Source organism: Sus scrofa, chromosome 14 (genome assembly GCF_054392235.1).
Source record: "Sus scrofa isolate SSC_HxYL_T2T_F1_AM1 chromosome 14, Sscrofa_HxYL_maternal_Yorkshire_Landrace_v2.0, whole genome shotgun sequence".
Lineage (NCBI taxonomy): Eukaryota > Metazoa > Chordata > Mammalia > Artiodactyla > Suidae > Sus > Sus scrofa.
Genome location: NC_139396.1, coordinates 162099155 through 162126777, shown reverse-complemented (window position 1 = coordinate 162126777; position 27623 = coordinate 162099155). Strand labels below are relative to the sequence as shown.

The 27623-nt window shown below is 55.5% G+C and overlaps 1 long non-coding RNA gene across 1 annotated transcript in view; it reads right to left on the bottom strand.

The window, feature by feature from the left end:
• Window positions 1–9495: 9495 nt before the first annotated feature.
• Window positions 9496–27623, bottom strand: part of LOC146397148 (uncharacterized) — a 412535-nt gene continuing 394407 nt past the window's right edge. The window contains exons 3-4 of the long non-coding RNA XR_014827763.1: window positions 16177–16492; window positions 9496–11575 (exon numbers count right to left, since the gene is read on the bottom strand). This is a non-coding gene — a long non-coding RNA (uncharacterized LOC146397148). The remainder of the gene's footprint in view (window positions 11576–16176; window positions 16493–27623) is intronic.

Below are 27623 nucleotides of genomic sequence, written 5' to 3'. Positions count from 1 at the left end.
TTTAAGCATATTGGTGATTGTTGGTTTAAGTTCCCAAATAATTACTGACGAGGTGAGACAAAGGAGTCTCGAGGGCGTGGAGGTGGAGCCCCTTGGCCTGGAACGGGGACAAAGACTGAGGCTGTATTTTCAAATGAGCAGCGGCCCATCGCCCCAGAGTTGTCAGGGCAACAGGAACTGCTGTTCTCTCCTCCGTCAAGTCACACAGGGATCAGAGATGACGGGCCCCAGGCAGCCTCCTACGCCCGGCCAGCAGGGCTTCACTGCTTTCTGATTTGCCAGTGTTTGCTCTTTGATGGTACTTTTTAGACCAGACGTGAGGGGGGAACACAAACAAAAGGCTGGATGGTGGGGAAGAAACCCAAACCCTCTGAGCCCCGCTGAGCCCTAAAAGGTGGGTGTTGATGCTTCCACGGTGGGCTCAGGAGTGATGAAGATGAGCATGGGGGGTTCTCGTGTTCTCGTCCAAACTTCGTGAGAAGCAGGTGGAGCGGCTGAACTAGGCAGTTCAAGGATACCTCAGGTTCTGGATTGTCCCCCTGCTTAGTCTCGCTCCCCAACTGTGGGGCCCTGGCGCTGGGGGCTTTTCTGCAGGACCAGCAAGAGGAAGGTGTGCCTTTTCAGCACTTGAGGGTCAATAATGTAACAGGAGCACAGCCAGGAGGACGGAAGAAGTGAGGCCTCCATCTGGGGTGGGGCCAGCTGAGGGGGGCCGGAACCGTCTGAGGGCCCAGGGGCCCAGACCCCAGGGCAGGTGGAGCACAGCTCTTTGGAGCAAGTCAGAGCTCAGCCCAGAAAAGGGGCCTGGTCCTGAGTCCTGGAGAGCCTGCCCGCCACGCTGGCCATTGTCACGGGATAACTGCGTGAGACCTCGGGAGCTTCTGTCCCCACTCTGCTCAGAGGAGAGCGGGGTGCCAAAGAGAAAACGCAAAAGCTGGAGCCCAGTCCTTCTCGGAGCCCAGCTTGGGGTGGGCAGTGCAGGAGGGGTGCGGGCAAGGGAGGCCCTCTAAAGCTGGAGACCCTGCCACTCTGCCCCAGGTCACTGGCCACACTGCCTGGGTCATCAGCCACTCACTCAGCCCCAGGTCATCAGTTACTCTGCCCGGGTCAGAAAACATAGCCTTCAAGGACAGCTTTCCGGCTGCTGCCATGTAGACTGTCCATCAGGTGAGGTGGGAAGCCTGGAGGTGCCCGTTGCCCATGAAGGATTCTCTGAGAAGCGGGGCACGTCCTTGGGCCCCCCTTGGCCTTGCAGAATCTCTGTGTCAGCAGATGCCTCCTCGGCCCCTTATTAGTGGTGGGAGGGTCGGTTACCCCCAGAGGCCGCATATTTCCAAAGGCGTAGTTCTGTAGTCTGCCTTCCAACTCTGCGAATTCTCTGACCACACTCGCCGGGTTGTAACTTGTCTGTCTTGTCCATTTGCCTGTTCACCTGGCTCTCCCGGCTGATCTGGCCCTTTCTGAACTTGGCCGCTCTGTGGATGGCTGGGAGGGCCTGGCCATGCTCGGGTGCCAGGATATGTGACCATGAAAGGCCAGTGGAAAGAAAATCCTCCTCTTGGAAGAGGCGACACCCCAAATCACTCACGAGAAGCGGTCTTGATGCAAACAGCAAGAGGATTTTGATTCCAAGCGCGCTGAGGCCCACAGTCATACACCACGCAGGGGTAGAGGACTGCGGCCCCGAATGCGGAGTCAAGATAGTTTTTATGGGATTCACAACAAAGCCTGGGGTTCACAGCAAAGCCCGTGCTTCACAAACCAATCATTTCAAAATATCACAAACCAATCATTTGTGAACCCGTGCTTCGTGGACCAATTAGTTTTAATTTGTTCTGGAGTTATGTGTTTGGGCTTGTTCCTGGGAGGGGGAGACATATTGTCACCAAGGTATGTTTACCAGGATTTTCAACATTTTATGGCACAGCCGATCTTACTGGGGTCGGTTTAGCGATTAACTTCCCCTCCTTTCATCTTATGCAGGCAGCTTTACAGAAGCCGAACAATCAGTTAGGGACCCTTTTCCCTGTTATCTCAAGCAGTTTCAAGGAGTTTCATGCCTAGAGGCACGTACTCAGGTGCCTATTTTCTCTTTTTTCTTTTTTTCCTCCGCTTAGTTTTGCACAGAACAGAAAGCAAGCCCTAAAACAGCAAGAGGTATGGTCTTTTACCTATAGGGAACAGGGTCCGAAATTTGAGGGCATTTAGAGCTTTTTATTAACTTCCTGGGTTCTGGGGGGGTCAGGTTGCATTTTCATCCTTTCAACCACAGCTCCAATGGGTCTGTTTCCAAAATCTCCCATGTCCAGTTCATTTTGCTTCAATCACTTTGGTCTCCGAGGAGGGCGGTAGCAAAGCGCCCCGTTTCTTTCACCCTCTCTAACTTTCTTCTGCCCCACCCCCCACCCCCATCCTCTTCTCTGACTGGGACTCAGGCTCCGCTCTGCTCTGGGGCTTTGTCCATCTGCAGGGAACCAGGACTCTCGCAGGGGGACGGTCCGGCGCTGGGGACAGGAGGATCAAAGGTTTTCGCAGCTCCTCAGAAGCTCAGGGGTCTGGGGAGTTCTTCCTATCAAGAGTTTAAAATGGACAGCGTGGTTTTCCCTGATATCGGGACTAAGTCCTCCGTGGCTGGTGGGGGGGTGCGGCGGGGGTGTGCTCAGTGTTGGGGAGAAGCGGCAGAAACCAGGAGGCAGGATGCAGATGAGCAAGCTGCAGGGAACACTTGAAGCCCCATTGGAATTCTGCAGAGGTGCAGGCTGAGGGGGAGGGGGGCGCTGTGGAGACAGGGAGGGGCTGAGTTGGAGGGGCCTAGGGCCTGCTTTCTCCCTGCCCCCCACCCCACAGCTGGGCAAGCAAGTTCACAGCCATTGATATGCAGCCTGCGTGGGGGGAGGAGAGTCCCTCCTCTTGGCTCCCAGGTGGGGGGAGAGGTGAGACCTGGCAGAAAATGGCCCAGGGCTCTGCAATCCTCAACTGTCCCCCCCCATCTTTCTGCCGGTTCTCAGAGATTTCCATCCTGAAGCCCCCCAGGAGCAGGCTGGGGAGACGCTGAGGCCCCGCGGGGGTGGGTTTGAGCAGCTGATCTGGGGACGACGCTATGACCAGACAGCCGAGGGGGGCAGAGACGCAGACTCAGGGGGGTGGGGGCAGGCTGTGTCCAGTGCCCTCATGTCTGCACTGGTGAGACTGGCTGGGCTGTGGGACCCACTAGACCCTGTGCGGTGGGGCTGACCCAGGAGTTCTCAGGGGCGTCTCTGTGCCCAGCGTCCACACAGGGGTACAGATGGCTGGGAGCCAGAGGTCAGGTCAGGGGCAGCAAGGGCACCACCAGAGGGTCCCCGGGACTCTGGCAGCCCTCTTGCCACCCGTTTCCTGCTTCTGCTCCAAACTCTGTCTCTGGGGCAAATCCACACCCAGAATCCAGAGTGAGGTGTCGGAAGAGCCAGGACAGAGGGAGCACCAGTGCAGGACCTGCCCCAAATCTCCAGGGCGCCCCGTTCCAGAAACTGGGCCAATGCCCCAGGGTGAGGGGGACACCAAGGGGACCACGTGTATGAAATGGCACCATCCCTTGAGGGCTGCTGAGCAAGCACCCCACCCTAAGGGAGCCCCCCCGGTCCCCCTGTCCCCGCAGCCACAAGAAGGCGCCTCACAGACTTGCCAGAGATGTGCAGGCCCCTCCTCACGGCCTCCCCCCAACTCCCCGACCGGGCTCTCAGGACAGCCCAAGGCTGAGCTCAAAGTAGCTGTGGCTCAGCACTTCTTACCCAAGCAGCTCCTGCTGAAGCCAAATGCACAACTGCGCCCCTGGGTGGGGACCTGCATTTTTTCTAAAAGAAAAGCCACAGATTCAATCCGGTTACAGAGAGTCTGTGACCCCCACCCAGCCCAGCAAAGTTAGAAATCGTGGGTTGGTACTTTTGCACACACATGCACACGCGTGCATGCGCACAAACACACACACACACACACACACACACACACACACACACACACACACACACAGGGTTTCCTCCATCAGCAGTTACTACCTCAGCCACTGGGTGCCCAGGGCCCCTGGCGTCAGTGCCTCGGGCGGCCAAGGCCCTTGTCCCCGACTCAGCGAGACCACAGGGTGTTCCAGCCTCAGGGCGGCACTTTCCATGGACTCCAGCAAAGCATCCGTCTTCCCCAGGCACCTTGTCTATTTTACTGATCGCTTCCTGGCTAAGAAACCTGCGCCATCCTCACAGAACCAGAACTTTTCGGGCATGTTTATCTCTGAAGGTAACGACGTGTGGTGACCTGGGCAGGTTTTCCAGAAACTGTTAGAGGAGCAGCATTTCTTCAGTAATGAACACATTTGTGTTCCAGAACGCCGGGCGGGTGAGCGTACCCAGCAAGGCCCCAGTTCTCTCTGATCGCCGGGCGGGAGACCCCAGGGCTGCCTCTTCCCGCACAAGGCCAGTTCCGAGGGTCTCAGCAGGAGGAGCACTGTGCGCTTTGCTGCGCTTTGCAGATGACCACCTGCTGCTGTTGGCGGGACGCAGCCTCAGGCCCAGGAGCCCAGCCCCAATCTTCCGTCCAGCCTCCTTTTCTTTTTTTTTTTATCATCACTTAATTCTTTCTTTTTTTTTTTTTTTAATTTTATTTTCCCACTGTACAGCAAGGGGGTCAGGTTATCCTTACATGTATACATTACAATTACAGTTTTTCCCCCACCCTTTCTTCTGTTGCGACATGAGTATCTAGACATAGTTCTCAAAGCTATTCAGCAGGATCTCCTTGTAAATCTATTCTAAGTGGTGTCTGATGAGCCCAAGCTCCCGATCCCTCCCACTCCCTCCCCCTCCCATCAGGCAGCCACAAGTCTCTTCTCCAAGTCCATGATTTTCTTTTCTGAGGAGATGTTCATTTGTGCTGGATATTAGATTCCAGTTATAAGTGATATCATATGGTATTTGTCTTTGTCTTTCTGGCTCATTTCACTCAGGATGAGATTCTCTAGTTCCATCCATGTTGCTGCAAATGGCATTATGTCATCCTTTTTTATGGCTGAGTAGTATTCCATTGTGTATATATACCACATCTTCCGAATCCAATCATCTGTCAATGGACATTTGGGTTGTTTCCATGTCCTGGCTATTGTGAATAGTGCTGCAATGAACATGCGGGTGCAAGTGTCTCTTTTAAGTAGAGTTTTGTCCGGATAGATGCCCAAGAGTGGGATTGCAGGGTCATATGGAAGTTCTATGTATAGATTTCTAAGGTATCTCCAAACTGTTCTCCATAGTCAGCCTCCTTTTCGAGTGGCCATGGCTCGTCGCCTCTCTGGGTCCTGGGGAGGCCGCTGCCCTGGGGAAGCAGCTGTCCCGGGGCCACTGGCTCTCCTGTCCCTGTGCCCTGAGCCTGACCCTCCCAGATGCTGGCCTGCACCCCAGGGGCTCTGCTTAGTCATCAACCCCCAAAGGCCTGGTGGTTAAGCATTTGTTGTCTTGCTTTTACCCAGGCAATTTTATGACTTCGAATTCATTAGGCGGAGGAGAAAAGCTGCTCCTTTAGCACCGGAATTTAAGACCTTGGAGGGATCGCACTTGAGGAAGGAAATGGCCCGTTCCACCATCTGCCGGCTTTGGAAGACGTTTAAGGGGAGGCCGACCCTGGTCCTCCCGGCCGGCCTGGGGTCTCATGCAGTGAGGGCACGGCTCCCCCGCCTGTCTCTCTCGCAGCTTCTCCCCGCTGCACACCCAGGGGAGGAGCCGCATGCAGGTGTTTGCAGGTTTGTTGGTACAACGAGAGAAAATGATTCAGACATGCTTGCCTACTGGCACACCGAACATTCTGTAACTTCTTGACTGCAGGTTCTAGCAGCTTCCATAAGGAGCAACTGGGCACTCCTATAAATTATCAGCATTAAAACTACAAATTCTGGGAGTTCCCACCATAGTGCAGAGGGTTAAGGATCCGGTGGGGTCTCGGGTTCAATCCCTGCCCTGGCATAGTGGGTTAAGGACCCCATGTTGCCGTAGCTGCAGTGTAGGCTGCAGGTGCAGTGTAGGTCGAAGATGCAGCTGCATGGTAGGCTGCAGGTGCAGTGTAGGTTGAAGATGCAGCTTTAATTCGATTCCTGGCCTGGGACCTTTCATATGCCTTGAGTGTGAGGGAAGAAAAAAAAAAAAACTACAAACTGCTATGGCTTTAAATGTGATTTGGCGCCTCTGCCACTTAGAGACGGCAGCAAGTGGCCCTGTGGTCCTGGTTAGCTTGTGCAGGGCGGCCTCTGAAAGTGGCTCGAGAAGGTGCAGCAGGCGGAGGAAGCAGAGGCAGGCAGGTCCTTGCTGAGGTCCAGGCGACCTGGCGGTCCCCATTACAGCGCCAGCAGAGAGCCCTGTTGGGTCCCTGACACATCCCGCCCTCTCCCCTGAGCGCAGTGGGGCAGGGGTCCCATCCACAACATTTTCAGGGATGCGGCCCTAAAGACCCTGGATTCAGATTATTTTCTTAAAGGTGGGTCCTCGTTCACGCAGATATTTTAGTGATGGGATGTCGTCCTGGCTGCTCTCATCAAGGTCACGAGTGCCTTTCTATGCGGCCGGATTCACGGTCCTCTCTCAGCCCTGCTCGTACTCCCTGCTCTGCCCCCCACATCCAACCTGGGGCACCTCCTCCTCCCTTGTCCCTCCTGCTCTCGGCTCCCAGGTTGTAATGGCTGCTGGACCCTTTCGTGCACGGCAGCCCCACGTCCCTGTGCCCTGGGCCCTGCCATTTGGCTGGAACTGGGGCTCCGACCTGGAGCCTCGTCCCTTCTCTACCCACGTCCACGCCCCAGGCGGTTTCATAGGCACAGCGCCACGGCTCCAGGGACATCTCTGTTCTAACAGCTCCCAAGTGTGGAACAGCAGCTCTGCCACCCCAGGCTCTACGCCCAGGAGCCCTGTGCCCCGCGCCACTTCCACTGTGTGGAACAAACATCTGATTTGCCCCCGCGGCTCTTCTGCCAAATCCCCCGTCTGCAGATCAGGAGCCCCATGCTTCCCTTCGATTAGGACAAAAGGCCGAGTCCTACTGGACCTCTGTCTCCTTAGATCCGACCATCCAATCCATTAGCGAATAAATGGTAATGGCTCTGTTTGCAAAACATATCAAGAATGCAACCACTTCATCCCGTCTGTCCCATGATGACCTGGTTACAGCCACTTGGATGTCCTGCCTGGATGATCGCACGAGCCTTCACCAAGAAAGAGGGTATTGTACTGTTTCATTTCGGCGTTTCGTATGCTGCTGCACCACCACGGCCTGTAACGATGTCTGGCAACTAGCAGGAACTCAGTAAGTCCGTCTCAAATAAACATCCAGAGCTCTAACTGCGGTCCTGCCCCTCGCCAGCCTGCTCTTCCTAGACCGGCCAGAGCGCTCATTTTCAGTTATCTTAGTTCAGTTACACGTGTACCCAATCCACTCTCTTTTGGATCCTTTTCCCCGGAGATGGTCACAGAATATTGGGTGGCATCCTCTGTGCTCGACAGCAGGTCCCTGTTGGCCAGTCACTCCATAGACCCCAGTGTACACACGCCAACGGCGCCACTTTGTTGTACAGCGAAATTGTCACCACCTCGTAAATCAACTCTACCTCAATAAAACCGTAAAAAAATTTAAAATTCATATAGGAAATGTCAGAAATAAGGGTCTATTGTGTCCCTCTTCTGGTGCCTCCCGTCTCACTGAGGCTTAAGCAGTGCATCCAGGATGCAGCCACGCGCCTGACGTGACCTGGTCCCGTGGCCCCATCTTCATCTCTCCCGTCTCCTGCTCCCACTCCCCGGGCACTCCCGCCTCCTTGCCCTTCCTGTGCACACCAAGCATGCTCCGGCCTCAGGGCCTCTGCAGGACGCAAGCCCCTCCCCCCGGGGGGGGGGCTTTTTCTCAGGACATCCGGGTGGCTCAATATTTGTTTCATTCAGCAGCCAGCTCAAGTGTGGCCTCATCAGAGTAGCCTTCCTTGACCAACTATGTGGGTGGCGCCGTATCCGCCCCGCCCTGTATCCCCTTGCCCCCCTACTCAAATCCAGGAGGCACAGACTCCATCCCCCAGGCTCCTTTGCCTTCTGGCCTCTGGGGTCTGCACTCACAGGAGTGGAGGTGGGGAGGAGAGGGTAAGCCCCAGCCTTTGGAAGCCTGGCCTTACTCCCTGCTTTGCCTCTAGCAGGGAACGTGGCTGTCGCTCCCTCTAATCAGACCTTCTTCTGTGGGAATATCCTTTAGCCGACTCTGGAAACTCTGTTCCCTCCTCTCACTTCCTCAGGCTTAAAGACGTAAAGAGCTTACTACTGTCCCTCCCGAGCCCTCCTCCACTGTCTGGCCTTCCTCAGCTCTCACACAGCTCGGTGAGCGATTCCTTCATGACACCTCTTCTCCTAAACCCTCTGAGGCCGCCCCCTCTGACCTGCTAGGCCCTGACTGATTCGGCGTCCTACTTAGAACAGTGCTTCATCTATACCTGCCTGCTCTGCTTTATTGTCACTTTAAACGCTCTGCAGTGGGTATCATATATTTATTACTTTATCAGCTTATTTCTACCTGTCTCCCTCGCTGGAAATGTGAGCCACATGGGAGCAGAGACTTAGTCTTTTTCTTTGGCCCTTGTTTTCAGAACGTAGAATGGAGATTTCCTAGAATAAATATTTAGGACATATTTGGGGGGCAGAGAGCGAATGTATGAACAAACAGAAACCCAGTTTCTATGGGGGCTCGTAATTATGAAAGGCAGATTCTCGGCACTGCTGGTCCTCAGGTTGTGATTTGTGGATATGGATGTGTTACAGTGTATCTAATCCATTCCCACATTCATTCACCCATCTCACAAATCTCAGTTTTGGGTTCCCAGGTCCCTGAGAGCAGCATGCTGACTGTAAGCAGAAGTGGAACGCAGCCCTAGGAGGGGGAGAGGCATGTGGCTGCTGTCCGTGGTCCTGAAACACCTCGACAGGATCAGGGGCTTGTCTTTTAGAAGCTGATCCTGGTCCGCCCTGATGCATTGCTTACACAAAGTGTTATGACTGTGCTTCCGCTCTCTATCTGCTAGGTTTTGACCGTAAGTTTATCCAATTCAAATAACGGTCCCATTAGGCACTGCTGCCTCCTTACGGTAAATCAGACTCTCGGATTCTGGAGACATTAATCCTGGATCTTGAAGGGGGTGCCAGCCCCAGCCCTCCCCTCCGTTCTCCCACTGTGACCGCTCAGAGCACCCGAGCACAGGCACTGCCAGGCCATGTTGATTCACTGATACACCAGCCTCCAAGGAGTCTCCTTCTAGACATCCCTCTAGAAGCTTCTTCTAGAAACCCTCATCATGCAAACCTCGCTGGAACCCAGAGGTAACTTGGTGACTACAGTGGACGAGCTCCATCCACCCCAGCATTCTTGACATCAGAGTTTTAGTGCTAACTAAGTCAATTGCCCAGATGCTTTTGAAAATGTCTCAAGCCTCCAACAGAAAGGAATCACATGTCATTTAGTTGGAGCAATGATTTTTTATGAATAAGATAATTAGCAAAATATATGTAAGTGGAATATAATAATCCATTAGCAAAAATTATTCCCTTGTATTTTTTCACTCCCCAGGGCTCATGGCACGGCAGTGACTTCACTCGAAGAAGAGGGCTGAACTGCACTGGTTGCCTTCGCAGAGGGATGTGTGTGCACATGGCAAGGCTGGGAGAAAGTTATCCAGGATGCTGCTCACAGAAATCCTGAATCCTTGTGAGAAAGTCGTAGGGAAATGCTGCTGGGGCATCAGGACTCATTCTTATCAGCAGTAAAGTAACTGTTCAATTTTCCACCGGTCAAGGAGGGTTCAAGGTTTCAGGTGCAAACTTGGGAGAGTAAAGTTTCCGTCTAAAGTCAGACACTAAGTGGCCACGTGATACAAGTTTAGCCACCAGAGACCTCTCTGAACTTCGGCATCCCGAGGGCTGAAATGTGTGAGGGAGTGGAAGCGACTCCAGATTGTGGACGCCGGTGTGTGTTCCGGGGATAATATGCTCAGTGCGACGTGAGAACACGCTCTGATGGGCTGCGATTAGGAGATAAGCCAGACTCTGATGTGCTGGGTTGTGTCATGTGAGATAAAAGGTCATCGAAGAGCTAGCGGGGAAGCAGAGGCACGTGGCGGGGACAGTTATCTACAGACGGGAAGAGCTGACACCAGGGCATGTCCTCAGACACCACTAGAATTTGATGCCCTCGCCTCCCCAGGGCTCATGGCACGGCAGTGACTTCACTCGAAGAAGAGGGCTGAACTGCGCTGGTTGTCTTTGCAGAGGGATGTGTGTGCATGTGGCAAGGCTGGGGGAAAGTTATCCAGGACTGCCGGGTGTGACGCGTGGGCTGCACCAGGAAGAATGCGCCATTTAAATAGCAATCCCAGGGCCATGTCGGGTTTCCTTCTCCAGGGCAGTGCACCCATTTCCACACCCCAGGAGGCCCTAGGTTCTGTGACAATCCTGTCCCCTCGGACTGATGTCGTATCTTTTTCAGTACTGCCATCTGGTACTGAACTTTCTACATCTTCTCTGCAAGGACATGCTCTCGGGCAATCTCGTTCTCCAGGCTGTCTGCCTTCACCCCCACTCCTACGGTCGCCTCCCAGAGCGTGTCACTACTGATCACGGCAACCCCTCCTAACTTCACGTTCAAGCCTCCCTGGTCAGTGCCTTCAGCTCACCCTCTGCATTACCAGGTTCCAAGAATCCTACAAGCCCAGCATCTTCACCGCCCTGACCTTGCCACAGCTCCACCCTCCCTCACCCCGACGGCCACGCTTCTCCCTACGGGGACTAAATTTCTTCATCCATTTTTATAGTCACTCCTGTGCACACTGCCAGCTCTCTCACCCTTCCCTATCTTTTCTGCCCTAAATGTCCTCCGCCTGCTTCATGTTGACTGTCTCTGTGACTGAGGAAAACACACCTGCATGAACTGGATCTGCAGATTCAAGCCGGTTGGCATCAAAGGCACCCTGATGCTGCCCAGAAAGCCTCAATATTTATTCATAGTGTCTGCTCCTTCTCCCCTCCCATACGCCGCCTTCAAAATCCCCTCCTGCCTTTTGAAACTCCCAACACCTCTTTTGTCACGTGTACACCCAGCTAACCTTGCTTCCTATTTCGCCAGGAAAGTAGAGACAATCGGAATGGAATTTCACTGCCTCCCATCACCACAAGCACCTGTCCATCTGAGCATGTGTCCAGGGACCTTCCCTGCAGTTTCAAAGCCCATGCAGCCTTCTCTCCTGCATGACGTCTGCCCCTCTTCTCCTCAAGGGCGTTGTGAGAGCAGCTCTCCTGCTCCCTCCAGCATCATCAGATTCTCCCCACTGGATCGTCCCGTTCAGCACATAAGCATGCTGTTATTTCAACCAGGAGCAAAACATCTTCTCTCCGTCGCTCCTTCTCCTGCTGATATGTCCCATCTCTCGCCTTCCCTTCACAGCAACAACTTCAAACATGCTGTTTGTCCTCGGTGCCTCTAATTTCTTTTGAACTCAATCCAAGAAGGCTTGGCCGTCATCTCTGCTGAGGCTACATACATCCTGATGAAGCAGAAGGAAATGTCAAGAACCAGTAACAGTAGATGCTCCCCAATCTTAGGAGGGGCAGAGACCGCACACAGGGGTGACAATGGACTCCCTCCTCGCCGCCAGCTCCAGAGCCAAGCCATCGGCAGCTCGCGTGAGTTCTACCCACCCTGCGGTGAGCCCTCAGTCTCTCCTCTCCTCCAGCGCTGGACCTGCCTCCCCAGAGCCCCTCATCCTCCTCTCTAATCGCTCACCTTGTCTTCTGTCCGCACAACAGCAGTGACTGGTCACAAACAGCAAAATGATAAGAATAAAAGGAGCATGAGCCCCACACGACCTTCCCATCATACCTGGAATGAATGCCGCATCTGCACCATGCCTGTGAGGTGCCAGTCATGAGACCCCTGCCTGCTCCTGCCACCTCACCCCATACCTGCATACTGCCAGACCTGCTGTCCAGCCACCATCAGCCTCCCCTCCGTTCCTAAAGCGAGTCAAACCTGGCCCAGCTCCTTTGGCCCTGAGCTTTGCTCTGGATGCTCTCCACCCACACGCCCCCTGCATTGTACCCCCATCATTCAAGGCTTGGCTCGAAGGGCCTCTCTTCGTGAGGCCTCCTTGACACCCCCTGCCCGAGACCCACTGCCACTCACTGTCCATTATGCCATCTCTTCCTTTTCCTAGAGCTGAAGCAGCCATCAGAAATATCTTGTTTATTTTCCCTGTTTTGTTTTTTATCCTCACAGGAATGAGTGGTCCATGGGGGCAGCAGCTGTGCTTTGCGGTTCTAACGGCGCTTTCTGCTTCTGGGTCTGGTTCTGTGTTGCCTTCCCCTGGAACAGTGCCCGACACAGGGAGTCCTTAAGAAGGACTTGCTGCCTCGGGGGCTAGGGACGGCCATTATTTCTTGCCCTTCTTTGGAGTGCTGTTTTCTGTATAAGTGCTACTCATGCATTAATGCTTCAACCTCATGACCATTCTACCAGGCAGTACCATATTATTCCAATGTGAGAAAAACCGAACAGTGGGAAACTGTGTGAGATGTCCACGGCCACAGGGCCAGGTGGTGACAGAAGCAGAGCTGGAGCCTAGATCTTGCTGACACCAGAACCCAGCCTGTTTTAATAAATGCCGCTTGAGAATACGAAAGGGTAGCATCAAATACTGAGGCATCACTATGATTGTCCCTTTTCTTCCTGAAGCACGGGAAAGAGAGGATGCTGCAATGGTCTGAGCACCGAAAATGTGAAGGAGCAAAACCTACCAGCGGCATTTCCATTTTGCTCCGTTCTAATCAGAGCCCCCAGGTTTTACACCATACTGATCACAGAGAGGCAAATATGCTTTAATATCAAAGGGATGGTTTTGAAAGATCCGTGTTTAAAAATGCCTTCTCAACTTCTTTTGAAGGCGGGCTGGCGTTATCAAGGGGAAAGGCAGTAAATCCGTGTCACACTCATCCTCGTGATCTCAGAAAAGCGTTGGGCTGAGCACTGAGCCACATCCCCAGGCACCGTGTAATTATTTCCCCAAGAATATCTCTGTCGACAGCTGTAAAAGTTGTGCTGTGCTTTATCACACTAATCAAATAATGCCTTACAGACAGCCATGGTGGCTCCATATTTTAATCCAACCTGCAAAGCATTGTACGCTTTCATTCATTGAAAACCCACTGTCAAAAAGCACAATAATACGCAAGGCACTCAACACATGCACAGAAGCTCAGTGCAGACCCGTCTTCCTTCTCTGTGTTTTGCCGACATTGATGCAGAACATCTTTGATAGGGAAGCAAACATGCCTATCACCCAGGTGGGCTGAACAGGTGAAGGCTAATGGAAGCATCCTCGCTTTTCTTTGCGTCTCCATCGCATTTGCAGGGCTGCTTTATGAATGTGGACCGTGAAAGACACACCATCCTCTGAGAGCAAGGACCCGCCTGGGAATCGCCCCCGATTTGAGGTGGCACAGCATGGCACTGATGTGGCCGGAGAATGGCTGACTCGTGATTTCATCCGAGAGCAGCAGACACACGAGTCTGGCCCCAAGCCCTGAGACAGCGTCTGCACAGTCTCCCAGAAACAAATGTACTGCCCCAGGTATTAAGTGCGGTGAAACAGGCAGGCTAATGGGGCCACTGACAGGCTCTTCATCCTAAACGGATGGCGTCCCTTTCTGGTCACCAGCCTTGCCAGGCCGTCCTTTTCCTGATGAGTTTCCTCCTTCCCCACAGGGACGCCCCGGGTTCAGTGCCGGTAACGACGACAGTCCATCGTTTCCAAGAGACAAATCAACGCAAATTCCCTGGTAACCAATTTTTCTGTTTCCTATCAGAGGAAGTCAAGATAAGCCAGCCATGTGGAAAAAGCATTGCATTCAGGGGTGTGTGATCACAAGAGTCTAAAGATATTTTCGAGTTATGACCATAAAGGAAATTGCCCTCACACCGTTCCATTTTTCCTTGGCACATTTCTATAAGGACACCAAGTTGCCTCTTCAGGCACAGGCACCCTTGATTGCTCGGAGCCGGGGATTTCGGTTCCTAATTACTAAATTAATGGCCTCTGAATGGAGCGACTGGTTTCCTCCACAGGCAGCGGTAGCGCTGCTGTTTGAAACAAGGTGGGGCGTGAGGGCGCTGTGGCCCCACGTGCCCGCCCTTCACTCGTTCAGACAACCCTGGACTGGGAACCAGGCACATCAGCTGTTAAAAGCAGCACTTTTTTTCATGCACTCAGCAGTGTTTCTGCTCCTTTCCTGTCGTCAAACTCTGTATTTTTAATGCAGTTCTCCTGCCATGAAGGGAGGCGCACTTGGAGTTGAGCGATCCGTCACTCTTCTCCCTCAGCTCCAGTCTTGGATGTCGCAGAGCCTCCACCTCTCTTGCCGTGCTTTCTTCTCACACATGGAGCCCCAGCGGTGGGCTTTCCACTGGGCTCCTTGGGCGCCGTCTCTGGGGACTGGGCCGATGGATGGGGCTCCGTCCTAGGAAGCCCGGCTTCCGTGGAACTGGGCGAGGGCTTGAGTGAATCCACATGGCAGGTCAGAGCTGCCCGAGGTGAGAAGGTGGCGCCCGGGAGATGCTCGGAGTCTGGGGGACACGCAGGCCTCAGAACCCTATTTCCACCCTGGGTCCAGCCCCTGTGCACAGAATCTGGGCAGTAACACATCCTCCAGAGAAACTTGGTGGGAACTGGGCAAGACTGCGGCACTGGAAGGCAGGGGCACTCTCCTCCTAGTGGCGGGAACTGGGCAAGAGTGTGGCACTGGGAGGCAGGGGCACTCTCCTCCTAGTGGCGGGAACTGGGCAAGAGTGTGGCACTGGAAGGCAGGGGCACTCTCCTCCTAGTGGCGGGAACTGGGCAAGACTGTGGGACTGGGAGGCAGGGGCACTCTCCTTCTAAGCCCCACATGAAGTTCGGCAGGTCCCCCGCTCGCTCCAGGACCACCCCAAGGGTGTTTTTCCCAGGTCCGTGTTTCCATCCGCCCACAAGTCGGAGTGATGGAAGAACAGAGGACCCCGCAGTTGGAAGCCCAGGGACCTGGAGACCCAAGATGACCTCAGGGGGAAGCAGTGGGCAGCCCGGGCTCTCCCATCACCCTCCTCCAGGATGGATGGCCCAGGGAGACGTTCCCGGTGCAGGAGCTCATGCTCTCGACTTCCCTGGGAGCTGGGAGGTCTCCTTCCCCACAGCTAGGATGGACCAGCCGTCCCGGGGGCGGGCCCCGAGCCTCCACCACCTGTGCTTCCAGGAAAGCGTCCTCTCCCAGCCGCCTATCCCATCTGCCCAGAGCCCGCGTGATGACGCTCCAGGGACCTCTCCAGATGCTGGGGACCAGCTCCAGCCTCACACAGCATCTCCATGGCCAGGGCCCGGCGGGATGCTGGCGATCAGAAATGCTCTTGGTGCCCTGCTCTGTGCACACCAATTACCCTGAATCGAGGAAGGACTGGAGCTGCATCCTTAATTTCCTTTGTAATTTCTTAAGTTTCCCCAGTGGAACTGGGATGGGAGCAGTTCACAGGCCCACTCTGTCCTCCTCCACATATGAAGAGCTCTTACAGACATAAAGGGAGCCCCAAATGACATGCAAATGAAAGGGGGCGTCTGCTCAGGCTGCCCACCTGAGGCAATTATCCACACATAACCTCCCTTCACTAATGAAATTAGTGCCGCCCACGCCCCCATCTTCCTGGACCTGCGAATGGCTCAGGGCACTGCAGTTAGCACAGATACCTCCTCTCCCTCTATTTCCTCTGGGCTCTGACCCTGGATGACCTTCAGCATCCTAAGAGTGCTCCTATAGCCCTTACCAGGTGCACGTATGTAAACACCCACCCGGCAGGGTGGCAGGGATGGGCCCCACTAAGAGCCAATGGCTGATTCCTGTGAAGAGCCGGGCAGGGATGCTCAGCTGCTCCAGGAGCCTCCCCTCCAGCCTCCTTGGAACCCCTGGACAGCAACGACTTCTGCGTTTAGAGCCCCCGGCACTTACTGGTGCTGCCAGGTGCCGGATCCCTGCGAGGTGAACAAGCTACGGGAGTGGGCACCTGCTCCCTCCCGGGATGACACCCCCCCACCCACCGCAGACTGAGCTACTCCGGTCCGAACCTCACCTTCAGAGAGGCAGACCCCTGGGCCTTCCCGACGCCTCATCTGCTGTGTCCCCTCGAAGGCACGTTGACTGCTCCCTGCAGCCTCTTCTCTGCACTTTGGTCCTGGTCAGCAGGACATCAGCTCACGCAAATGGGGACAGTGCTGCATCAGGGAGGTACCTTCTGGCCTTGCCATCAACAGCACTGGCTTGGAGGACTTTCATTAAGTGCCTACCGTGTTCTCAAACTGAGCCGGCCGCCAGGAGATGGACCCCGCAAAGTTCACTGGACTCGCTCCAGGATGCTCACAGCCCCCGAACGGCTGAGGTTTAGGGACCTGGAGGGAAAGGACAGGAAAATGGCAGCCCCAGGAGCTGACTGGCGGCCGGCAGGGCCCACATGCTAATCTGTGGACTCTGCCTCAACTCCAAGAGACTCCGAGTGCTTGAGGAAACTATGGGGTGTCTCAGGGCCCTGCGGCTGCTGTAATGAGACGCCACAGGATGGGTGACCCGTGAATGGCAGAGATTTATTTCTCAGGCTTCTGGAGGCTTGAAGTCCAAGATCAAGGCCTCGGGTACTAAGATGTGAGGTCCGGTTGGGTAGATGACCGTCTCACTGTGCCCTCACAGGCAGTAGGTGCGAGGGAGCTCTCTGGGTCTCTGTTGCAAGCGCCCTCTTCCCATTCATAAGGGCTCCACCCCCGAATCCTGCTCCCTACACCACCGCCTGAAGGCTAGGTCTCAACCCGTGTTTGGGGGGACACAAACATTCAGTCCACACGCCGGGGAGGAGCCCATTCCAGCTAGGCCCCCCCTGTCCCAGGCAGGGCGGTCCGCCGGCCCCTCCCCCTCACAGACACCCCCCCCCCCCCAGAGCCCTGCACATCCGAGGCCCCTGTGCCCTTGACCACCATGACTGCACCTGCTCTGGGCCACCCTGCCGGCACTGGGAGCAAAGTGGACAACAGCCTGCCCAGCATGTGTCATCCTGAAGCTCAGACACAGGCCGCGAGGTCACAGGAAGCAGCACTGGCCACCTGCACAATTAACGAGCAACTGTGCTGATTGCCTTTTCTCTTTCTTTCTTTTTAGGGCCACACATGCGGCAGATGGAAGCTCCCAGGCTGGGGTCCAGTCAGAGTTGCAGCTTCTGGCCTACACCACAGCCACAGCAATGCCAGATGCGAGTGGCATCTGGGACCAACACCACAGCTCCTGGCAACGCCGGATCCTTCAACCACTGAGCGGGGCCAGGGATTGGACCCGCGTCCTCACGGATGCGCTCAGGCTCGTTCTGCTGAGCCACGACAGGAAGCCCTGATTTCCATTTTATCCCTCGCGTCTCTGAAGGGGAGGTGCTATTACCTCCCTCCCCACCCCCCGCAGTGGAGGCGGCTGGGTCCTAGACGGCACACGTCGTTGTCCTCAGTTGTACTGCCACCGAGAGGCGCGGCCCTAAGCACCAGACTCTCCCGCCTGGCCCCAGGACCACGGGCACATTCACGGCACCTGCTCAGAGCACACTTTCCAGATCACAGAGCCAACCTCCCCGGAAGCTGCGTCATACCCGGGCGGCGCTGCAGGGAAAAACCTTCGAAAAGGTAAAAGCATTTGGACTGGAAGTTTCTCGTCCTCAGTGAGAACAACGAATCACTCGGTCAAAGACTCGAGCCATCTGCATTTCACGGATGTCGTTTGGTTGTTTCCGAGGGAAATGCCCCTTCAGGCACCGTCCGAGGCTTCTGATTTGCTCTCGGAAGAGCATGCAGGACGTAACCGGCCATCGCCTCCCAGTAAGAAAACCTCCCCGGAGCTTCCAGATGACACCCCCTTCCGTGTCAGCAGTCATCGGACACAAAAGGATCTGGAAATTCACGCTTCGGTTAAATTCCCCAAACGCACCTGCCTTTAGAAAACAGCCTGATAAGACGGCGAGTTGGAGCTTAACTCCCCTATCTGCTTGGGAGCCGATATAAAAATGAGGAATGATTGTAATCCTGTTCCACTCAACTCCATTTTAATTGAAAGTTATGTCTACAATCGCTGCCTAACTGGACTTTGCCTGTCTCCCTTCTTTCAGGGTGCGTGGATTTATGCCCCCGCTCTCATGAAAAGCTCTGCTATTTGCCATAAATATGCACAGGTTTCTGTTTGTACAATAAATAGTACAAAGATCATAAGGAAATTAAAATGGAGCTTGAAGACGGCTGTGTCCTGACGATACACCACACATGAGTCATGTCCTCAGAAACTCCTATCCCCAAACATCACGCTTCTTGTATAAATATCTTTACTCCCTGGTTCTAAATGGCAGAGAAGAGACTTGCTTAATGGATGTATGGGTTACCAGTGAGTTTCAGGGAAGGTGGAAATGGATTTATTTAGAAACAATCGGCCACGTTCAACTTTGCAGTCTATTTGTTTCAGTAAACTGGCACACTAGCTATAATTCACTTTATTTTTAAAGAGGAGTGTGTATTTTTAACACAAGCTGAGGACCTACCTTCCTGTGAATCAAGTCATTGGGAAGCATTTGTAGACGCGTGTTTCAGGTAAAGACGTTGGTCTTATTTCTTAAGTATTCAAGTTCTCTCTTGGGATCCAGATGTGGTTCTAAAGACGGAGGGTCTGAATAAAATCGGGCTTAGAACATAAACTAAATGGCTTTCACGCAGAAGCCTGACTTGAGTGTTACTTTCCAATTGGGCAGTAGGCGGTCCAGTTCTCTGGGGCACCTGTGAGTGGCTCTGACACTGGCAGAGCAGCCGGTGTCAAGGTGCTGGGAGCAGGTGCACCTCGGCTGAGCGCTGGGTATCACCAGGCAGAGGGGCTGGAATAGCAGCACCACAAGCAGAGACGCTGCCCATGGCCACTCCGTCCCGGCATCTGCCAGCAACCTGCTCCACGGGAGACGCTCAGTCAATACGGGTCAGATCATGAAAGGCAGTTACATATGCCCACGAGGGACAATATTTGTCTTATCTGATGGGATCACAAGCGGGAAGCGTGGTGAGGCATGCCAAGGCTCTCGAGGTCAGTGCCAGATTCAGACTCCAAGCTGGGTCTTCTGAATGGTTTGTCTGGGTCCAACCCCGTGTCTCCAGGGGTCACTCCAGACTCAGGCAGGGACCCCCAAGGAAAGCTCCTGTTAGGGCAGAATGCTCAGGAAGTGCAGCATGAGTGTGGGGTCAGCTGTACCTGCCAGAGGCTGAATCCCCCAGTAGTTACCCCAAGACACCCCTCATGCAGAAGCATCGCTCTCCTACCTCTGCCTGCGTGTCCTGTCCCCTGGACTGCAGGGGCTGCGTCACCCGAAACATGGAGGTGCCTACCTGGGGCACCAAAGGCCAAGGTGCTGGTCAGGCTCCCGAGAGCTGGAGGCTGAGACGAGTCCAGCAAACAGACAGGAGTGAGGACAGACCAGTGCCTGGCATGAGGCTCTAGCTGCCGTCGAGTGGCCACTCGGAGGGGAAGGCCGTCAAGCTCACCATCCTGGTGGGAGGAAGGGTTTCACTGAGCGGGTGTGGAGGGCGTGCGGTTGGGGAGGGTGGCCGGGCGATGGCACAGGCTCCCCGTGGAGCCACCGACCTTTGCTGGGTTTCTCCTGGGACAACCCTGCTCTTCCAGAGAGCTTGCTGGGACAGCTGCACCCCAGCCATCCCCAGACAGGGGTGCTGTGACCCACCGCAGACAGGGCGCCACGACCACCTGCCCGGTGACACACACCCTAAGCTGCTTAGAAACCATCCCTAGAGGACAGTACAATCCTCTGGGCTCAATACGCCTCCTTGGCCGAGTGTGTCTCTTGGCCACGTAACCCTGATGCTTCAAGGAGCAACGGCAATGGCCAGGCTGTGGAAGACGTCTCTTCACATGTCTTCATTCCTCTAAAAGAAGAACGGGTCAGGAAGCAGAAAGTCCTTGGCGGATGCACATGAAAATAATGTGCAGCCCTCACCTGAGCGCCAGCCGGCTCTCTCTAGGGCGGCCATGCTCGGGGCCCACGGCCGGCTCAGCAATGGCTGGGAGAGAAAGACCTGGTCACTTTCTGCAGCGCCACAGCCCCTCTGCTGCAGGAGGACGCCTCGCAGGTGGGAGGCAGCGAAGGCGAGGGAGCTGCGTGCTTGCAGCCTGGAACATCTGCGCCTGAGTTTGCAGGTACAGTCCACGTGGCACCACCCCAGGGGCACCTGCCCGCCAGCAGAGAGCAGGGGACCCTCAGCCCCCCCAGGAGCAGCAAGACTGGATCTCTTGGGCTCTGGTTCCCAGGGGCAAAGGCCGAGATGAGATTCGTTCCTTTCTGGAACAGCCTTCCTGCCAGCCTTTCCACAGGGATGGCAGGAGAGCAAGGACGGCTAGAAAGCAGGGGCAGGTGGCGCCCCCAGAGGCTGAATATTGTCCTGCAGTTACGGGAGATGCAGCCAGTGGGGGTCTGGAGGACGCACCCCCACAGGGTCTCCCAGGGCTGCCTGCAGCGAGGGGAGCCCCCTGCACCTCCCAAAGATGACCAGCTGCTGGGATTGTGGGCAGCAACCCCAATCTTGGGGGGGTCCTGCAGAGAAGCCCGGGGGCTGGATTCTGTCCAGGTGCCCTGGGGACAAGCCGTGTCCTTGATCCAGAAGGAAGCTGCTCTGTCTTCTCAGTCCAACCTTTCCCAGATCCTGACAACAGGCGCCTGGTTCATCACTTTTACGCAATCAGAGTCTGACGTTCAAAAGGGTCTGGAATTGCTACTGCTAATGAAGAGAGCCGGGCTTCCAGCTCTCACCCCCAAACCCACCACCTCTGGTAAGAAGGAGGGCACGTAACGGACAGAGGACCTTGTGTCAGTCTCAGGTGGGGTTGATTCCATACATTTGTGTCTTGCAAAACGATGACTTCTGGGCTTAGCTAACACCTGCATCACCCCACATCATCACCGATTCTTTCTGCGCTGAGAGCGTTTAAGATCTGCTCTATGGCGTTGCCGTCGTGGCGCAGCAGAAACGAATCTGACTAGCATCCATGAGGATGCAGGTTCGATCCCTGACCTTGCTCAGTGGGTTAAGGATCTGGCATTGCCCTGAGCTGTGGTGTAGGTCACAGACGTGGCTCGGATCTGGCGTGGCTGTGGCTGTGGTGTAGGCTGGCAGATGCAGTTTTGATTCGGCCCCAGCCAGGGAACCTCCATATGCCCCAGGTGTGTCCGGAAAAAGAAAGGAAAAAAAAAAAGATGCTCTGGCTGAGGCCCCGCAGAGTCGATGGACCAGAGGTAGGTCAACCGGAGAAAGCAAACAAAGGCCTATTAAGGGGAGCATCACGCAGATGCTGAAGCAGACAGTGATGAGAAACTTCGAGGGTGGCTGGTACTGGGGCGTTTAGAGGCTCTTAGAAGAACAGCACCCAGTAGAGAAGCCGCAGGACCGGGAACCGGCTTGGGTAGGGGGAGCGGCAAGTGTGGGAAGGCAAACTCGTGGGGAAACGAAGGGCAGATAAGGGCTGGCTGGCTGGGTGTTTGTGTGGACTTGCGCCATCGCACCCCTGTGACAAGTTTGAAGCTGGTCTCCCCTTCCTAGAGCAGGAAGCGGCAGCGCCCTCCCAAGGGCATTTATGCGCTGCCTTCGGGCTGCTGGGCTGGGGGTCCGAGAGCCCGTCCCAGGTCTGCTGTGGTTCAGGTGCCTTTGGCTCCAAGCATGGCAGCGACGTGTGAAAGGGGCCTGTTCCGAAGCCCTTCGCCCTCTAAAAAGAAGTGAGTCAGGTCCCTGGGACACAGGCGGGTCTGGAGCAGCCGGCTTTGCCTCTTTCAAGCCAGAAGCCAGCACAGGCCGAGGAGGACTCGATGCACATCTAACATTCTAAGTAAAGACACGGCTGCATTTCGAAAAAATCCTCCCCCCACGTCTTGCTGCCCAGAAGCGGTGTCTGGAGGATGGGGGGGGGGTCTCTGTGTCCGTGTCTGGCTCTTCCTAGCAGCTACGACCTAATAAATGTAGCTGGATCGTGGGGCTGAAACCACTGTTTCAAGAGGGTTGTAAGTCTCAATAAATAAATAAACAAATAAAAGAATATGACCAATGGGGAGAAAAAGAAGAAGCAACCATTGTGCGATTAGTTACCCAGAGAACAACGTTTTCCAGGGTCTATTTAAAGCCTCACAGGTAGATTCAGAGGATTATCTAGTGGGAAAAAAATTCAAAGGCGTTTCCCCTGAAATGTTATTGCTGCAGCTGCCACTGCAGGAGATCCCTCTTCAGATCGCTCAGCGGGGGACAAGGGCGGTTAGCGATGGATCGATGGCACTGTGCTCACAGAACAGCAGGTAGTAATACCCTCCATTTGTACCTCCTGCTTAAGCAATTGTTTGCCCCTTAAAGGAGGATTTTTTCCCCCAACGTAAGGAGATGCCAACAGCCTGTGCAGCTCCCCTCTGAAGTTGGGTTCCTTGCTGAGCTTGCTGGAAACACTCTCAATTCCAGGGCGAGGCCACCACCCTGTGGGTAGAGCGAACGCCACCAGCAGAAGACAAAGTAACAAGAAAGAGACTTTGTTAAAATAAAAAGGAAGAGGTCTCTTACGGACTGAACTTAACATCCGTTTCTGCTCTGCCGTTGTTATTATTATTATTTGCCTTTAAGGAAATAATATGTACCCAAGGGTGCTAGGGGTAGAATCGGGGCTGCAGCTGCCCGTCTACACCACAGCCACAGCCAGGCCAGATCCAAGCCGCGTCTGTGAGCTACCCCGCAGCTCATGGCAACGCCGGATGGCGATGCGGGATACGTCCCCCACTGAGCGGGGCCAGGGGTCAAACCCAAGTCCTCTTGGATACTCGTCGGATTCGTCACCGCTGAGCCACGACAGGAGCTCCCCTGGCTTATTTCTTAAAGGCGCCTTGTCTTATGCCTTGTGTTACTCTTGTTATCCTCAGTGTGACGTGTCCCCACTTTCGTTGCTTTGGTCCCTTTGCACACACGACCCAGATGCTCAAAAACACTGAACTGCTCCCCAAGCTTGTTCCAAGCTGGCGCCACGGCTGTGCTCCCTGCTGGAATCACAGCAGCCACAACTCCCGGCCCCCATCGCTCTCCGCAGGGCCGGCCATCTGTCCTCACGGGGCCAGCTTGGCGTCAAACACCAATGTCACCTACCATGCATTAGGGAAAGGGGAACCAAGCCAAAGACAGGGCGTTTGCAGGGTCCATCCCTGTGGGCCCACGCAGACGCACACGGACACACGCCTTAGATGGGAAAGGAGCCGAGAGCCAGTGTTGAAGAGAACGACGGTGGTTCCTGGAAATAAATCTCATTTGGCTACAGCGACATCCCTGGAAACACGAGGCAGCAGAGGGGAGGAGCAGAGGGGCTCGGGATCAGATCTCTGTGCTGATGTCCCAGAGTCGGACCAGCAGCCCCGGTCCTTCTGGAAAGACGACTGTCAGCGACCAGGGCAGTGTTCCCACGGCAAGAAGAGCGAGAACAGGCACAGCGCCCGGGCCCCAGGTGACACGGACGGGCAGGAGGCCATTCAAACAGTTAGGGAGGTTGTTCCTGGTCAGGCGGTGATGCTTTGGTGCCCAGCCTGGGCCCTGGAATCCCTGCCACCCCAGGTGTGGCGGGGCCCAGAGCGGCAGCTGGGCAGGTGGGCGGGCCTCTGCCATCTGGGAGGTTGGGAAGGATTGGAGACGGCAGGGGGCCTGCCCTGGCTCTGGGCCCAGGGGGCGTTTCGTAGCCCACACGGCCAAACTCTCAGAGGCGCCAAGGACACAGGTCTGGTCCAGCAAGACGTGGCTTTAGGAGGGAAATAGCCCACAGGCCTGAGGGCGTGGAGGGGGGGCGACCAAAGGGTAGGGAGATTCTGAGGGTCCCAGACGTGAAGCCTGTGCCGCATCCCGGAGCCTCTGCCTGGGAACAGATGACTGAGGGCCAGACACTTCCCATTTCGGGGATGGGGCTCAAGGGACAGGCACAGGGGATGGACGAGGGCCTGGCCCAGGAGAGGTCACGGGGATGTCTGGCCTTAGAGGCTTCTGCTAGACCTGCATTAACTGGAAGGCGAGGAGGCGGAAGCCCCTTCCTGTTCCTGTTCTAAATAAATGCTTTAAACAAAAAAGACAGCTGAGGACAATTCTGGGAGCCCTGATGCTGGCTGGAGCCACGCCTGCCACACGCCTGGCTCTCAATGCCCGCGGAGACTCGGTGAAGACCGCCTACAGAGCGGGAAAGGGGGTGCCGCCCCCTTCCTTCCTCTCGGGCGGCAGGTGCCTGGGTGCAGGGTATGGTCAGCGTGGACGTGCACAGCTGGCCCCTTAACTATGCCCCCAGTTCGCCAAAGCGGCTGTCGGAGCAGAGGGTGTTGGGGGCCGCAACCCTCTTCCACGTCACACTGTCATGATGGGTACCAGACCCTGGGCCTTTGCTGAAACCCGACCATCTGCACAGCATGGAGGGGGAGGTGGACGTCAGTGACTCACCGCCTATCGGTTTGTTAGCAAGTGTGCCAGCCATGCCGCGCTCAGGCAAGACATTACCAACAGGTGAACCGTGTGGAGAAGGAGTGGGTGCGGGTAACTCTAGACTTTGCTCATTTATCCTTTAAATCTAAAACTGTACTGAAAATAAAGTCTTATTTATAAAACTATACACTAAAACCAACACTTTCTAAAATGCTGGTCCCGTTACCAGCCTGGATGGGGGCGGGGGTGGGGCAGCAGAGCGGGCAGGGGTGGGGGGCAGGGGCGCTGTCCGCGTCTCCAGGCGCCCCTTCTGGAGTCACAGGCACTTGTAAGTCCTGGTCCCTTTCTGTCCCCTTGGGCCCCGGGGTGGATGGGTTAGCGCGAAAGTTAAACAGAACCCCTCCCACCAGCATGGCCGTCGGGGGGCAGATGCTCTGGGCAGACACGCTCTCTGTTTCCGAAATGAGTCCCTTTCTACCAGGTCTGAGCCTGCCGGCGTCAGGTGCTCTCGGGGAAGAGACGGTTTCTGAGGGGCACTGTCTTTTCCAGAGAGCCAGGCACGGACTCCTGGCGATTTTCAGCACCACCTCGACCGCTACAAATAGCCTCAATTACCTCGTTAGCAGGTGTCCCTGTCGTCCGATCGTGACTGCCTGGTGGAGAGAGCCTGTGATTAACCTCGAGGAAACCACCGGAGGTCCTGAGCCCAAGAGCGAGGAGCAGGTGAGGTGAGGGCTGCAGGGCCTGGGCTGCTCTCTCTAATCCACCCCCCCCCACCCTACCCCATCCCCCCCATCCTCACTCCGTCCCAGCCATCTCATTCCCCTCTCACCCCAGTCCCCACACCCCCCACCCCATCCCCATGCTATCCCACCCTCCCCATCTGCACCCCACTTCCACCCCCAAGTCCCCAGACTCGCCGCAATGACAGTAACTCAGGAAGGAGAACCACCACGTCCGGCACCTCCCTTCCGAGCAGCATCCGGCTTAGGGCTTAGCCCTCACGTGTCTCAGGAGGCGTGACTGCTGCTGTCGTCACATGACAGGTAGGAAACTGGGGCTAAGATGGTTTCCGCACCGGCTCAAACAGTTGGAGGCAAGATGGGCCTGGACCTGCTGGTCTGACTGCAGAGCCGATGCTCCCCCCCGCCCCGCCCCCGCATCCCAGGATCCCCTCCTGCCAGCCTCTGCCACCTGCGCAGAGCCTGCAGTCCAGCCAGGCACACTCACTCAAGAAGGGGGGCTACAGAGAGCAGCCCTTGACTGCCTCCCCCAGGTATGGGGGCTACAATAAACAAAAGGGGCAGCTCACCCCGGGTGCCCCCCAGCCCTGGACAGATGCACGGCCACGGCCACGACTGGGCTTCCCCTGCTCAGGCGGTGATGCGGGGGGCTGGCTGGCTGCACAGACATGCTGAGGGTCCCCGTGCTCCCTGGTCTCAGAATCGCCCCAGGTGCAGGGTCAGCTCAGCTCTCATGTCCGCTTCCTGCTGACCGAGGCCATGACCTCATTATTGGCTGTCTGCCCTCACCAGAGTCTCCGCACCCCCGGGGCAGGGCTGTCCACCTGTCCTGAAGGGCCCTTGACCGCTGAAACAGACCCGGGAGGCCCCCTGAGGATACAGCGCCCACCACAGTCCTTGGACGCTGGGTGCAGACGCCAAGTTCAGCGGAGCTGGGCCAAGACAGCCCCTCATAGGCCCAGAAGGAGGGTAGCTTTGACCTCTAGCCGCTCCCACGCCCACTTCCCAGCATCCCCGCTGCCCATCTCCCCAGGGCCGGCCGGGGCCCTGGCCTGCAGCAGCGTCAGCCTCAGCCCGGCGCCCCGGACCCTTCCAGTTTTCAGAGTCCTCTGTCCGGCTGCCCCTCTGCAGACTTTTGATCAACACAAAGTCACCAAGGCACTGATGGGGAAGCTTGCGACCAGCCTCAGCAGGGGTCCAGGTTCTGACCCCTGGGGCGTCTCGCTCTTGGAGAATCACTCAGGACGGCTGTCCTCTCGCACCCGGGTCTGTGTCCACGTCACTGGACCTGCTGCAGAAATCAAGGTCCCTCCTGGACCCCACATCTTCAAAGCACAGTTCACCTTGTATTTTCCGTGAAAGGCGGGGCGCTTGAGCCCGGCTACCCTGCCATCCTGTCTCCTCAGCCTCGTGTTTTCAAATGTGATTCATCTGCTCCTGTCTGTACCCCAGGCATGTTGCAGGAGATTTCATTTGTCAAAATCAAAGCTGCTGACATGATATTCAGGAGCATTGGCACGGCTGCTGTTGCAAAAATGTGAGGGCATCAGGTGCCAGCAGCTCCAGGAGGGCCGTTCCTGCAGAAGAGAGGCAGGCTGAGGACAAGGGCACTGGGGACCATGCTAATCCGTACAGCTTGTATATTTGTTGCTTGAAGAATAAATGGTTGCTCGACTTTGTTCCTATTCTTTCCATTATGGTTTATTATAGGATATGGAATATAGCTCCCTTGCTGTACAGTAGGACTTGTCATTCATCCAGTTTATATTCAGTAGTGTGTATCTGCTGACCCCAAACTCCTAATTCATCACCCCAGCCCCTCTCCCCTTGGTAACCTTTAGTTTGTTTTCTGTCTGAGTCTGTTTCTGCCTCATACGTAAGTTCATTTTTGTCATATGTTAGATGTCACATGTAAGTGACATCATATGATGCTTTTCTTTTACTGTCTGACTTCCCTCAGTATGTGATCATCTCTAGTTCCATCTCTGTTGCTGCAAACGGCATTGTTTCATTCTTTTTTATGGCTGAGTAGTATTCCATTGCATGTAAGTACCACAGCGTCTCTATCCATTCCTCTGTCGCTGGACACTTGGGCTGCTCCCCTGTCTTATTGCCTAATCTTAATAGCTTAGTCCTTGGAAAATCAACCCTTTCCCAGGGGTTTGATGGGAACGTTAGGCATCGTCTCCAGAGGCCACAGAAGCGTCCAGGCATGCGCCAGCTGCGGTCAGCAGGTCCGGGTACGGCCAACTCTGTGAAGGGTCTGGGGTGCACACAGCCTCTGCGGATGT